This window comes from Atractosteus spatula, chromosome 4 (assembly GCF_055471065.1).
Source record: "Atractosteus spatula isolate fAtrSpa1 chromosome 4, fAtrSpa1.hap1, whole genome shotgun sequence".
In the NCBI taxonomy this organism is placed as follows: domain Eukaryota; kingdom Metazoa; phylum Chordata; class Actinopteri; order Semionotiformes; family Lepisosteidae; genus Atractosteus; species Atractosteus spatula.
This window is the reverse complement of record NC_142709.1, coordinates 64,196,566-64,212,726: the sequence shown is the minus strand read 5'-3', so window position 1 is coordinate 64,212,726 and position 16,161 is coordinate 64,196,566.

Below are 16,161 nucleotides of genomic sequence, written 5' to 3'. Positions count from 1 at the left end.
GAAAAAATGGATAAATACATGATTGTAAGAAAAATTACATTGTGAACAATGAAATAAATAGTATATAAATAGTGAAAATGTGGAAAAAGCAATTAGTAGAGAAAGGAGCTAAATATTAACTAGAATATCGAAAGAGCTTCCTACAGTATATGAACATATTTGGAAAGTGCATTAAACGACAACACATAACTGTTTTACTGTTTGGTCTAGAACACTTATATCAATCAAATAAAATCCTAAATACAGTAGCCATTGGTTTTATTTACCTTTTGGCATTACCAGGTATTATAAAATAATTAAAAAGTACTGTATAGCAAGACACAATGTACTTGATGCAGATCATAAAATGTATCGTTTATTTTGATATAGGCTGTACAGTGTTCTGTAAGATCACTGTTATCTCTTATAAAAGAACAACAACAAAAGGGTAAAACAAAGAAATTGTTGAAAAGCGTAAAATCCTAAGATCTCATACAGAAAATTTCAATTGGTGTTAGAGTACAGTTATGAAATGAATCCTGAAAAAAGGAGGAATAAAAGACATTGAAATAAATTCTACTGTACCACTATGCAAATAATGCAACACAGAAAGACAAAGAAAAGGAGATATGAAAATATCATAGCCACAATACCTTGGGAGAAAATAAACATGAGAATCTGATATTCTGTGTTCCTGGAGGACAGCCCGAGTGGAGTTTTAACTAAGCTCTTGAGGACTGAAACATTTTGGTAAATGTAAGAATGTGAGTCTTAGATAGCTTAGGATCAAAAGTAACTCCAAGATCCTTTTTCTTGGTTTTCAAAGCTCAGAAGGATATGGGGAGATGAGAAGAATTCCTTTGCTTGGAGTCAAGAGGTGGATAAAATCAGCCAAGATTGGCTGAAGATAACTCCTGCTCGCCCAGTACTCAATATTTTTGAGGCACAGATTAAAAACAGAGGTGTATGTTTTTAAGATGTTTTAAAGGAGGAACCTGGGCATTATCAGTTCCTGCCTCTGACAATCTGTTAAAAAACATTCAGACCTTTGCTCAGAATTCTAAACATTAGTGTGGACAGATTTGCAGTCCTGCTTGGTTTCTGAACACTTCATTCTTCAGTGCTGCATAGGGGCAAGCATATTAAAGTTTTATCTGCTCACGGGTGTATAACCACTCCCAGAAACTGACTGTCAGTTTTTTATTTGAAAAGAATAGCTTATTGGCAGCCAATTTATAGCAATCATACAGTATGTATATATTCACACAGACTTTTTCTATTCATACAATTAAGGATGAAGAAAAAATATTTTTATTTTTATTAAAATAAAAATATTTCTCCTTTCTTGTAAGCATAAATGGAAATTTAATCATCACAATCAGAGATAATGCTGCAGTATTTCACATCTTGAAGTCAACCAAAAGCAAAGTGGATTTTTGCATGGTGATTTGTGACCTCTAAAATACTAAATTCAGTAAAAACAAACAAGACTGCAAAATTCTATAGGAGAACGGTACACTAATGTGTATCCAGAAATATAAAGAAATAAGAATATAGAACATTTTGTTATCTAACATCAGCTGTTCCCAAGAATTCACCTCCAAAACAGGATACATGTCATATTTGTTTATCCGATAGCCATAGCTCATGAGACATGAGAAGTTCATTATGTCCTTTCAAATGAGACGCAAATGACACTTTGTTATTCCAGTAGACACAGTTCTTAAAACGTTCATAACCTCCTCCAAAACATGATAAAAAGGCTTTTCACAAAAAGGGGTTTAATGAAATGCTGTCTTTGACGGGGAATTAAATTTCCATCATTCCATTGATGGTGTTTGTGAAATGCATGAACATTAAGCAGGAGAATACAACAAACATTATTTTATTCATCTAAAAAAACAAAACCATTATTCACTAATGGAATAGGCCTTTGTAACCTTCCAATCTTGTCAGTGCTGTGATATTGTTTAGAACATATTTCAATCCATGCTTTCACAAACAACTCTTTGGTAACAGTGCCTACAGGTACAGTATGTTACATAAATCCACTGTATTGAAAATGCTGTTAAAGATGATCAGAGAAATGGATCCAAACAGCAGCAATGTTTGAAAATTCAAGAACATCATAAAATTCAGACAATTTGCAATGCTGTTTTGTGCTACTGTTTTTTTCTAGGTGGACATATCAAAAATACTACACGAAGAGCAATCTTGAGAAATATACTTCTATTTGAAGTGACAACTAAGCAATTTGACTGGAGAAATTGTCTATATCAACCTAATTACCAATTGCTGCAAGCACTTTGTAAACTACTTTGTGCTTCATGCATGAAAAACATAGTAGAAAACTAAAGATGAAATATACAGATAAAAGCGTGGTTTTCATAGTTTCTCATTTTAAATCCCCTAAAATGTAGGTTTGAGGGCACAAAGGAAAGTAATCTTGTTTGTAATATGCAACGCAACGCCCAGCTTGCAAGTTTGTTCATTGGCAAATCGTTCTTGCTTTGCCTCCTGTTACATTTCTCTTAAAGCTGCTATCAAAAAACAACCACATAACATATCCTAAAACAGCTGACATCCCCAAAGCAGATCTCTAATGTACTACAAAATTGATTTGTTTAGTTAACAGTGTTGTTGACAAGGCATGGAAAGTGAAATTTGTCAGCAGGGCTGTGACACAGCTCCCTCTCAAAGTTGTCAGAGAACTGTGAAGGATTTTGGAGCTCCTCACTGTGTAACTTTGGAGCATTTTAATTGTCATTTGTTTAGTGATATTCTATCCCAAAATGAAAACATTACAAAGGTGAAATATAAACGCAAGTGCAACACCCCCAACCCCCTACCCACCCCCCCAAAAAAAACAATAAACTCATTTATTTTAGTACAAAACAATAAACCACCTAGGATGTTGTGAAAAGCCTTTTTTAGTTTACAAAACAAGGCAAACATTTCCAGTGTCGGATATCCTGTTATATATTGTATCGGTATAGATGACGCTTTTTTTTCTGCCACTTCCTCTAGGTGCCTTACACATTACTAACCACCTCATCTGCTGTTGAAAACGATACAATGAGCCGCACTCACCACACTGCAGTTATTTCTGTACAGTGCACAGCACGTTTGGCTGTTGTCAGCTTCGATACAGACTCTATAGGCCATTCCCCCATGACCTTCAGTGATGATAGCCTACACTTCTTTCTGAGAGAAACACGTTAAAACAACTGGTTTCAAACATCTGTCCTGGAGAATGAAGGTTTTAAAATGATCCAAATTTAAATTAAAAAAATGTTTATGTACATTTATTTGAAGAGTTTCGCAGGAAGGCATTGTGCAGCACAGCTTGCTTCCAATTGAACAACACACACTGAATACATGTCATTAACCCAAAGCCAAAATCGGGGAAAGTGAAATTTTTACAGATACTTTTCTCGTCATCTGTGTTATTGTAAAATGAGTTATTATGAAACTGCACAGATAACCTGAACTGAAAGCAGAATCTCCCGGAGGTGTTAGACTATCTAAATTGCTACAGAAGTATGCAAAATTATTATTTCCATGGTCTGTTAACAAGTGAGGACACCAGTATGTGATGAACAATCTATTGCAGTGAATCGAAGAGAAGATTAAATAGGACAGGAGTATAATATTAAAAAAATAGAAGAATAAAACAGTTCTACAATAATAACAAAAACTCTTGACAAAAAGGTTCAAAAAATAACTTTATTTTTAAATATGTTAAAGAATATATCTAAATTTCACAAACATTAACATCAATTGCTTTGTTACATTGTGCAGAAGATTGTATACTGTATGTGCATATCTTGTTTAGCAGTTTGTTTGAAATGTCATTTCACCAAAACCACACAAACCTTCTTTTCCGGCTATATACAGGAAATTATTCATAGGAGAAAGAAGGAGTAAGCAGAGTTCATTTAAGTGCAACACAACATCATACACCTGAAACAATATTGTATCATTTCAGCATAGGTGTATTTTGTCTTTTTTTTTTTAGTTGTACTTGCATTTTAAATACAATTTGGAGGAGCTTTTCTCTGGAGATTCTCTGGAGATTCTGGAGGAGGGTGTTGAGTGTTGGCCAAGTGATAGGAAATAACATTTAGAACTGCAGGAATTTGCTAGGGGCATCCAAGTGCATGATGCTTCTTAGAAAAAAAACAGTCACACAGCTGTTCCTACTGTGCTTCTGCTTAAGCTTGCTGAGGTGAGTTTGGCCAAACTTGTGTTGATTTTGGTTGCTATAAGGATATAAGATAAAAATCAACTGACAGGTGTACTCTGAGCTTTTTTTATCAGTGTGGTGTCTTTTTAAACTCCGCTGAATGTTTGAAAGGCACGTCTTAAGATCTGGGAATGTACAAAATTAAAAAATGAAGACGTATGTTGAAGAACACGAGTTGCACTTTCTTTTCTTATTTAACACTTTCTCCCTCCCCTCACAACCCCCCAAAAAACCAAAAGAAAAAAAATACATTGAGTTTAATTCCAAAACCAATTTAAATTCAAAACCTCTAATCCAAACTTGATAAAATTCAAATTACAATAATAAATCAGATAATACAAGGTTAATATTTCATCAATTTGACAAATCTGTAAAATAAGTTATGTTTCCTCTATTCATGCACCTGCAATTAAGAGTGTTGCAGTGGAGCACTCCATTTTAGATTCTGTAAATTTGACCTTTTAAATTTAAGAACATATTGCCATGGATAACTGTGGATATGTCTACTTATTTTCAGTGGAAGCAATCTACTAAAGCTTTATGAAAAGGAACACTGTGTTAGGTTATATTTCTTAGATAACACAAGGTAACAAGACCTTTTTTTATCCAACTAATAGATATATAGCTTACGTTCTTTTTGTCGAGTTACTGAGCACCCTGGTCTGTTAACAGTTAATGCAAGGCTTGCTATTAAGTCTCTCACATGATGCACTTGCAGTAAGAGTCGCCAGAACAAAATCTCCATTTTGTTTTGGTATGTTGACTAGCTTACATGACAAAAGAAACACCAACTTTCAGAGGGCATCAGCCCCCACCATTTTATCCTTTCTGGATTTATTTCCATGCTTGCCTTTCTTCCCAAAGACATCTGGCAGTTTAAGGACAAGAAAACGGGAGATACACTGAAGTTGTTTTTTTTCTCCTCTTTTTATGTATCCATATATCAGCTAAAGTCAAAAAATAAAATTCCTTTGTCACTGTGTACAAGCAGCTTCTGCTTTCAGATGCTGAAAACCCCAGGCCAATGTTATTTTATTTATGAACCATTTTGAGTAAAGTAATCCAGCAAATGTTGTCATTCTGGAAATTATTCTGGATTATTTTGTAGGTTTTCATCATAGGGTTCCATAGGAAATGTTTTTACGGCTAACAGCTGAAGGAAAGTTTTGAAAGTTGAATAAAGCTGAAATACCTACAGTAACCTGCATTGACAGATATATTGACTTCGCTGCATGGCCTTCTCTCATCTGTGACACATCTGATGCTCTTAAGTCTAAGTGTCTCCTTGCATGCTCCAAGCCTTTATCATAATATACACAGAAATGGAACATTTGACTGATGAGTCTAGATTCTCTCAGTTTCCGTGTAGTTCTATTACACCATTTGAAGCCTGTGATAAAAGAAAACTTTTAAGCTCATTCTTCTTTTCACTTCTTCTATGTGGAGAGGAGGACATGATGGATCCTTAAGACAGGGCTGACATTTTTCTATAGCCTTCAGGCCTTTCATTTGATTTCCTTCCGTGTCCCTTGTTTTCTATCTTGCCATCGCTTGCAGTGTCGGTTACACATTTAGACGAACAGCCACTTAAGTGTTGGTGCATGTCAATCACCTGTGACGAGATCAGTGAATAAATCGCTAGAGACAGTCCACTGTCCTGCTACTAGTTAGATTATGATTGATGTAAATTATATAAACTAGATGTTCACTTTTGCCATATGCCTTCCCAGTAAAAAATATGGTTTTGACACAGGTCAGGCATAGAGTGTACAACATGAAATACAAACTGATTTTCTTCCAACACTTTACCATTCCAGAGAGTGAAAAATATTTGTCTTATCAGCATCTTATTATGTGTTTCCAACTTGTAAACTGTGTTCTGTATAATCTGATATTGTGTATGTATATCCACTGTTATTTTATCTACTTCAATTATTTCTTACTTTTAATGATAGGAAACGGCAGAAGCTAAAAACAACTGGAAATTCGGGGAAAAATCATTTCCACATGTTGTAATGTAAATATTTATACCTCCATTCATTTCCCGGGACTCAGCTTTTAGGATTCATTACTGGAGATAATTTGGTAAGAACAGCTTGGTGACATGGAAAAATCATTCTGGGCAGAAGTAGCAAACAATCACTCATAACAGACATACAGTATCATAGCAGATGTATAAAGAAGAAAAATGAATGGAAAAGTCAAATCTGTCTTTGCAAAATGCAAAGGTTACTGGAGGTAATTTTTTTAAAGATAACCTAGTGCTAACCTATCTGTGCCTTTTCTTTTACAGTATTAGATAATGTTATTGGTCCACTGATTCAGTATGTTTGTACCTGAATATTCAAGGTTCTCAGATATCAAAAAGGTGCAAGTTCCCCTTGGAAAGAAGTTAATAAATACATTTTTAGTTCTAACTCAATCTGACAGAGAGTCTTTCCTTGCAAATTGTAAGGCAATATTGGACTAAATGTCTTGCAGATTTAATTCTTTAATCAGCATGCCATAAAGATGTGAATACACCTACAGCTACATAAGATATGCATTTTTCCTAATTTAATGTTCGAAATTATGCTTTAAGTAGAAGACACAAAATCTTACAATGTGTTCTGAGTAGGTTAAGGTTTTTCTTCAAGTAACAGAAATGAAACTATCTTTATACTAATGAGTTCATTTAATTTCCATAAAGTGAGACATTGTGACTAAATATCGATTCTATAGCAGTTTTACTTGCTTTTGTTTAATCTGGCCCACAGTACCACAGGAATTTCCACAGACTTTTTCACAAGAATGATTTGGTTAGCAAGCTTCAGCCCCCTCATAAGAAAACCTACTGTAAATATATTCACACAGCACACGCATAATCTTCACCTACTCACAGAAGAAGATACAACAGCAACCTTAGGAAAAGGAATAATATTTATTTTCATGTACAGTACATATCTAAAATTGTATTGGTCCCACATAACAAATGCTATTAAGGGAGAACATTCTAGCTTTATTACGCTTATAGTGTGAATATAAACGTATTTAACATTTTATAAAGTAATAAAAACAATATTACAGACTATACAACACATTCAAAAATCTCATAATTCTTTTTTTATTTCACTAGATTGAAACTACAATATACAAATACAGTAATTTGGTGGAACACAAACTCTTTTCTTTTAATCTAATAATAATACAGTACTAATTAATTGTATTTATTTTTATTCCACAGGATCCCAAAGCATTTTACAAAGGAAAGCACTTCATCCACCACTTATATCCAGCAGCCATTATGTGCCAACAACTCCCCAAAGCAGATTGGTGGAGGAGTGAGGAACTGCTTCACCAATTTAATTAAATGGGATCTTTGATTGTGCCAGATTGTACTAGTCCAGAGTGGAAATTAGCTTGGATACTCAGATTAAAACACCTTCTCTTATAGGAACTCCTTTTAACCTTTCATTTGACCATCTCCTAACACTGTGTCCCTGGTCCTATACTGAGGCATTGATTGTGGAAATTATTATCCAGAGGGAAGAGTGCCCCCTACTGGTCGGCAAACATCAATTCCAACAACACCTTGGAGATCTCCCTGCCCAGTAGTGTCCAGGTCCAGCCTTCTTTAACTTCAGAGATCTAAACAGATCGGGCTAGAAGGATGTCATGCTACTGCCATCTAACAGTTTTAGCAGTGTAGATTTAAATTTCATTGAAGCTTTCCTTTGTCTAGTTTATTTTATCCTCCTACTCTTCTTGCAAGATAAGACATTAGTTTGAAAAGGAAGTAAAGATATGCATAAAAATAAATAATCTTCTTATAAATCTCAGGATGTTGCAACAATTTAAACTGAAGGAGGACATTAAGTTCTTCTTTTCTGTTTTATAAATACATGTGGCAGAAGTGCTTGGGAGTAAAAACTGGTTTTGTAGTAGGCACTACTAACCTCCAGTAATTACAATTGTTTTTTAGCTCAACTCTGTCCTCCTTTTTGTATGATGCCATGATTACAACGGCACAAGAAGACATTTCAAAGACAAGCTCATACAAATTGTTAGCTTGGTGAACGAAACCAGAAAGAACAGTTATTCTTTTTATGAATATGAGAGGGAAAATGGTAATTTAAGGGTGTTCATTTTGTTGTTGGCATGGCTTCTCTCTGCGCTGCGTTGTATGTTAGTAAGCTCCAGATTTCAGCCCAACCTGAAGTAGATGATACCACTCTTTTAAGAATATTACTTTTGTCAATAACATTATAATTAAGATTGTCTTGTTTAAATTAACATGTTGTTTACTGATTCCAAATCTACTGTTTGTGAGCAAGTAAAGACAATGGTGAAGACCACAGAAAGGCCTGGTGTAACACCACTATATAGTTCACAGGAATCATATGGTCATTTCCAATGCTGTTGAATAGGATAAGATTGCTACTATGGAATATACCATTCCCAAATTAGTCATTTGTATTCATAGTATTTTTAATATGTATATCTAGAACATTTTCATATAAGAATGCAAGTGAAGAACTGATTGTTACTACATGTAGAACAACCTCTTATTATGTTTTATGCACTGCCCTGCTATGTTTCATATGCAGACTTCAATAAGTGTCAGATGTATAAATATCCTAATAGGGATTTTTGACCTTTCTTTATGGAAACAGCAACATCTCAGGCATCAGAACTCCCTTCACTGGAAGAACAAGGGCAGCGGAGAAAAGGCCCAGTAATTCACCTCTTCGAAATGACAGCAGGTTGCTGCATAACACACATAATTATAAAATGACGGATGAAAATAGATAAAGGTTTGTAAAAAGCTTATCTTTCGGGTTAAACGTGCACACAGCCAGCATCAGTAATGTCCTATTCTCTCTGGCAGCTGCAAGCCAGACATGCAGTTTGTTAAGGGCTTACTGGCTTTAAGGTGACATGAAAAGTTCCACAATTGATTGAACATATATTCATACTCTTTAGGGTTCAGACAGCTCAGAGGGAAAAAAACAAAAACAAAAGTACTCTGATTGCTCTATACCAAGGCTCCTTACACCCTTCCTCCACTTCATTCCATTGAAGTGTTTTACATACACATTGCTTGAATTGTTTCTTGATACTGCGAATCATGGGTTACAGTATGTAATGGAGAACCTAGGTCTTTCTGAATAACACATCTTCAGTGGTGAGTCTGGAGATATTATCTCTGGGGTTGGGTATTGACTTCAGTGTGTTCAGTTCCTTTATGCAGGGGAAATTTAGCTTAAACGGTTTTAGGCTACAGGTTATAACAAAGCTGCGGAATGGAGTGGGCTGGAAGAAACTTCACAAACCATACTCCCCTCTATTTGTGCCTTAAAAATAAACGTTTTGATTAGAAACAGTCTGTCCGAAAGCCTGCTCGCCTTGAAGTGTTGTTGGAAAGGACTGTGCACAGGCATATGCACTGCCTACAGAAAACCACAAACAAAAATGCAAATGACAGACATGACTCAACAGCACAGTCTGAAACTCAGTTAAACACTTAAGCACTCTGCCAAAAAAAAATATTTTCTTTTTATGTGGTTGATGAAAACTGTCCTTGAATAAATTCTACCTCCTGGTACAAACAGGCAGACAGAAATGAAAAAAAAAGACAGAAGGGGTTAAAAGATCTTATCAGTAAAAAAAAAAGGTTGGTATTCAAATACACTGAACTATAAGATAAGATCACTTTATTAGCCATATACAATTTCTTGCATTAGGAATTTGTGTTTTCACATACCCCAGCTTGCTCACCATGAGACACACAGGCAGGAAGAGAGCAGCTGGGAGATAGAGCACAGGGTCAGCCATTTATACAGCAGGGGTAAAGGGCCTTGCTCAGGGGCCTAACAAAGTAGGATTCTTCTGCCAGCCATGGGATTTGAACCAACAACCTTCCAGCCACAGGCACAGATCCTTAGCCACAGAGCCACCGCTCCGCCTATGCTGGACAGGGTCCAAACTAAGACCAAAGAAGAGGATGAGGTGGTGCAGTCTGATATTCTAGAATGGGAACATACTTCTGATCATGTGTGCTGCCAGGAATATACAGCAGGTGCCTGGGCTGCTTACAAAAGATTAAGAGAGGAATTAGATTCAATATGTTGAGACAGGGCTACAAGCAGGACTGGAATGTCTTCAAAGTTAAACAATTTTCTTTCTCTTCATATTATTATTCAGAATATTTTTTTATAATAAAGACCCATATCAAATTAAGTACTACAGGTTTGTAATCTGTGGTTGGTGGGTTGATTTTTTTATGTAGTCCAAACCCCAAGGAAAACTGTCAGTAGCACTGATGCAGTATTACTCCAGTTGTTTTTAAAGACACACTGGTTTTAACTTGTCAGCAGAGATCATAATTGCTTAATTAAACTCTTAATGGATTTACACATCTGAAAAATGGAAAAAAAAATGTTTTTGTCTCTTAAATGTCTGAAATCTGAAGCTGTCAATAATTATATTTCAGTTACATTAAAACATGCAACTGCGAAAGAGCCAAAAAATTATGTAAATAATTAATTTAACGAATTAACGGAAAGTCCAGCTTTTGGAGAAGCCAAAGGATACAGAAAATCTGATTCTTCCAGTGGGCAAATTGCCAAACTAATGTATTTACTATGGAGTGGCATATTGGCCCTTTTACTCAGAGGAAAAAATTGCAATTTTGCAATCGTTTGTTTTAATTGCAATGTGTGAAAAGAAATAAATGCCAAGTAAAATAAAACAGTAAGTAGAAACTGATTCTCAGTGATTGATTAATTAACCTGAAACAGGTAATTATTTTCAGAAAATCTCATACTTCTTGAAGTAAAATAGTACAAATAAATTTTCCACAGCAATGTCATCTCCATGAAAACCCAATAACAATGTATAGCAAAATTGATCTGTCACAAAAATACAAATAGACAGCTTAGGGAATTTACATAATTTCGAAGATTCCAGACAATTATTGAACACTTTCTGAAAACTAAAAAAAGTGAGCATACTGTAAGTTACAAAGAGCAAAACAGTCAATATGGTCAAACACTTCAATTAAAAAAAATGGGAGTCCTATTACTGAATTATAATAGCATTTAAGGTAACCTCTTCACAATTATGTATCAATCCCCTGATTATTTAAAAAGAAAATGAAAGGTATTTGAAGGAGAACAAAACTCAGTCTTTCATCATGTTCACTAGTTGATCTGTTAAAGGATTTCCCGGAAATGCCTTGACTTATCTTTGTTCCTGTAATTTTAAATCAAGATGTTACAATATCTCAGAACAGGTCTAAAGAATTGCTAGGCACCTTTCTGTCTGAACAATGCCCACTTTTCTGCAACTTCAATAGCAACATCTGTGCATTATGACGCATGTGAGACATTAGGGACTCGACAGAAACACCTCCGTGGAACATTGGCTTATTATGACACCTAATCCTATTAATTTATTATATCAATACTTCCATACACTGAATCAGCCTTTTTCTGATCATCCCCAGCACAAGAATTCCTTGGCACAGATCTCACCTAATTGAGAAGAGGAGACAGAACTTGAGATGTAAGCCTTTGAAGTTCCTGCTATCATATTAAAATCCTTTTGGAATCTAGTACTCGGAAACATTGCCTTAAATAACAATGGGATTTTCCGATTCAAAGCATAGTAAAAATGCACCAGTTACAAGGACTTGGCTGTTGGGCACTGCTCTATTAATTAAACTTAGGCACTGAGTAGATCAAGATTTTCAGATACCTTTCTACTGCAAATTTTAAACCCAATTCTTGATGGCAGCATTCCTGTGTTTTAGAAGAAAACTTTGGTAAACAGATGTTCTATATTAAATACCAAATGATCTGTGATTGACCTTAGAATAACTCTTCTTAAAATAAATAAGAAAATACCGCTGATATTAATTACAACTGATTACAGGGTTTCAAAGTGAGAAGGGCCTTTTATGAGGATCTCGAAGATCTGAACTTGCAGCATACTGTATATGTCATTTCTTTCTCCTTCCTTCAGGAGAAGAAGCTTATTGTCAGCTATGAAATTACCTCTGTCTTCCTCTTGCCTGCACCCTACACTGAGAACCATCAGGCACTTCAGTTCAAAACCATCTGGTCACTGGTGTGTTACAAACCCAGAAACTTCATTTCCTTGTACCTGTGGTGAATAGGGTGATTTTGGAGAGCGCATGCTGTTCTAAATGATGGGAACTCTTCTTTAACAGGAACTGTAGCACAAAACTGAGAACTCCTAGTGTGCATTAAATGATGTATATTAAAGGATATACATTCTCTTTAATATTTCACAGCATATGTGTAAATATGTTTTCATTGACATTTTCTAAAATTTAGCACCCACCTTTATGAATATAAAAAACATTAATGTTATCACATTATCAGGGCATTTTCTGATATTCTTTAGTTATTGTTATTCTGGTGTTCTTTGTGTTTTGTGTTAGTCTCTTGTACCAGAGTTGTATTTATCATTGCATTTAAAATTCCAGAATGAAAAGCCCATTGATTAAGTGCATGGTGAAACATTCCTATACTAAAAAAAATAATTTTCTCTCAGTTAGCTTTGAGAAATTGTACATAACTGATTTTTTAGGCTTGATTGGTAAAAGTGGCAGATAACATGCAGCGATACACAATACACAATACAGTATTATATCACAGCCGGGTCTGCTGTAGCCTTGGCATATGGAAATGGTGATCAAACCTGCTGAGGATGTTATGAAGGGCTACGCTCATCAAGGATTCTGGGTACTTACCCCCTGGGACTGAAGAGAACTTTAAATAACTCAAAACCATATTTACTGTGATTGTTTTACCAGCAATCGCCTCATGCCTGTGTTCTCTTCTTACGTTTGTGTTGCACCTGTGTCTTGTGTGTCTGATACCTGAAGGAAGGATGCTGAAGTTAAGTCAGGCCTCATCGGGTCCCTTGTCCTATTTCTGCCGGTTGGTTTTGGGCTGTGCAAGTGCCAGTTTAACCTGCTTTGTGGGCAGTGCGGTGGCTCTGTGGCTAAGGATCTTCGCCTGTGGCTGAAAGGTTGCTGGATCGTATCCTATGGCCAGCAGAGGAAGCCTACTCTGTTGGGCCCCTGAGCGAGGCCCTTAACCCCAACTGCTCCAGTGGTGCCGTATAAATGGCTGACCCTGCACTCTGACCTCAAGCTTCTCTCCCTGTCTGTGTGTCTCATGGAGAGCAAGTTGGAGTATGTGAAAAGACAAATTCCTAATACAAAAAATTGTATATGACCAATAAAGTGATCTTAATCTTGTTACATTAAGCCATTAGTTCAGTGCAGTTAAATTAAGAATGTTGAATTCTACTCTGTAGTCAGCTCCAGTGCTAGAACCCTTCAGTGCCACAGTAGCAAGTATTGCTTTATTTTGTTCTATATTGTGCTGCTCTTTAGCGAAATGCAATAATTTAAACTACAGATAGTGGGAAGGTTTTATGGCCTCTCTGATCAGTGGATTCCAAAATTTATGGTTGAGAAAATTGCTTTATCTTTAGAAAAACTCTAATTCCAATGTAAATGATAAGTTCAACTGTTGATCATTCGAAATCATAGATCAGTATTTGGAAATTCATTTTAATTAACAAAATAATTCTATTTTCAGAACCATTAAAAGAAATCCAATGCAACATGTCACTTTATTTAACAACAGAGACCATTGGAAAACAGAAAATGCTCTTCTTTGAGTATCTGTTCCTGCCTCCAGCAAAAGTAGAGATGCATCAGCACAGTAGATTTACAGACAAATGGGGATTTTACATAATTTCTGTAGTTGGATCTTGTGTCACACTGAGAGTGAAGAATTTAAGGGAAGGCGTCTGCTACATGTGTCCAGATAGAAAATTAAGAATATTTTTTAAATTCTCAGAACAGTTAAGGTCATTCACTGAATGTTAAAACACCGTATTCTTGTTAACAAAGACAGTTGTACTGTATGTCAATGTCAGAAGAGCAAGTATTTTATGTAATATGACTGTTAAGGAAATATACATGTGTTGTAGGTAACATTACTAAACAATTTTATTTCACAGCTCATGTTTAATTGGTAGTAGCATCACAGAAAATGCATAATGTGCCACTGAATTATAGTCGTTGTATCCTCTTTTACTGATTAAGTTTTATATATGTTGTTGTGAATCTATTATATAAACACATGGGTCCTTAAACTTGTCTAGCCAGTTTCCTTTGGTGGTGGCACATTTGCCTGAAGAAGGGGCAGGATCATGCCTACATCTTTCCCATGCTCAGATCTACCGTAAGATATTTAATGTTCTACTCAATCTGTAGTCTGAGAACCCCATGGTTCAATGCAATACAACATGTGCAACATTCAAAGAAAAAAATACTTTACAGTAAATGCAGACTACAGGTCTGAAGACACTGAGGGAAAATTAAAGTGACTGCAGCCATCTTGGACACACACTGATATTCCTGAAAACCTGAAGTCTATAGGTAACAGCTGCACATCTGTATGAATTCAACCAGTGGTGGGCCCCTGTCCTCACCTGAACCATGACTCTGGTTTAGCTTCTTATTTGGGCTGTTCCGGATTTAACGCAGTATTACTCTCAGCCTGTAAGCCACATTCTGAGCCAGCACAAAAGGGAAAGCCTGAGGATTTTAAACCTGATGCTCAAGCGCTTAGCAAGGACAACATTGCCAGCAATTAGAAAAATCAAGGGGGGTGAATTTGTCCAGCCATTGATTTATTGACATAGAGAAGCTCGAGGCCCCTATGTATTTCAGATATACTGTATGTGTATACATTTATATACAGATATACACACATAGGTTTATCTATAGGTCTGTGTGTGGCAAGAGCCTGAGGTGAGCTAAGTGGCTAACTGACAAATAATGCCAATCAACCAGTGAATTAATCACTAGGGGCTGTCTCAATACTATTTAAAGAAGATGAAATGTTATGTGTTGCTGATCTGTCTAGATATTCCCTTGTTAGTAGTTTGACTAAGGATCTTGCACTATGGCAGGGATCTGAAAATCTAACCTTGGGCTTTCCCGTTTTTGTTCCACCCCGAGGAGACAATTAAAAAAATGAACCTAATTATTTTCTAATAATTAATACTAAAATAATCTAAAATAATACTTTTCTTGGTACATAGGGTTATTTTTAAGGTTCTTTACTCTTGATCACACAAGACATGTAGTTCATTGTACTGTTACCTGTAAATCGCTTCAGTGCCTGGTTAGAAATATTACAATTGTATTGCAATTAATAATAATATTATTAATATTGTAATAATATTACAATGATGTGGTTAATTAAATAACTAGACCTGCTATGTTACTGAGAATGTGGTTGGAGCAAAAACCAGAAGACACCAGGCCCTTCTGCTCTATGGCATTATCTTGTTTCTGTGAGACACACATTCACTGTACGGAAGTTATGAACTGAAGTTCAGGAGGGATAAAAATAACACGTCAATCTCACACAGCTGTACCTAATCATCATCATCATCACCAAATTAGCTACAGACACTGAACTCAAACAACTCCCTTCGCATTCGTCTCAAGCATCCCTGCACTGTCCCATCTCCATCTTGCAGCTTCCCCTTGATTTACTCAGTCTGAACGGGGTTCAAGCACATTGTCCTATGGACAGGAGACAACCTATGAACCAAGCGGGTTAAGCCATACTTTTCTCACTAAGTATTCCAAGCATTCACAATGCATTCAATCCTTGGGTGTTGTTGTCCCAGATGTGCATAAATTATAGCAGTTAGTCTTCAACTTCAACTTCAACTGAGTTGCAAAATAACTCAGTAATAGGACTGATACAATTCCTAATTAAAATAACTTTACTGTGAATCAAAATGCAAAGCTATGTTCCTGTAAGGAGACAACATATTCCATTTGTATTTCAAAGAAGCCTACCCCACAACAAGCCAGGTGCAAGGAACAGCTG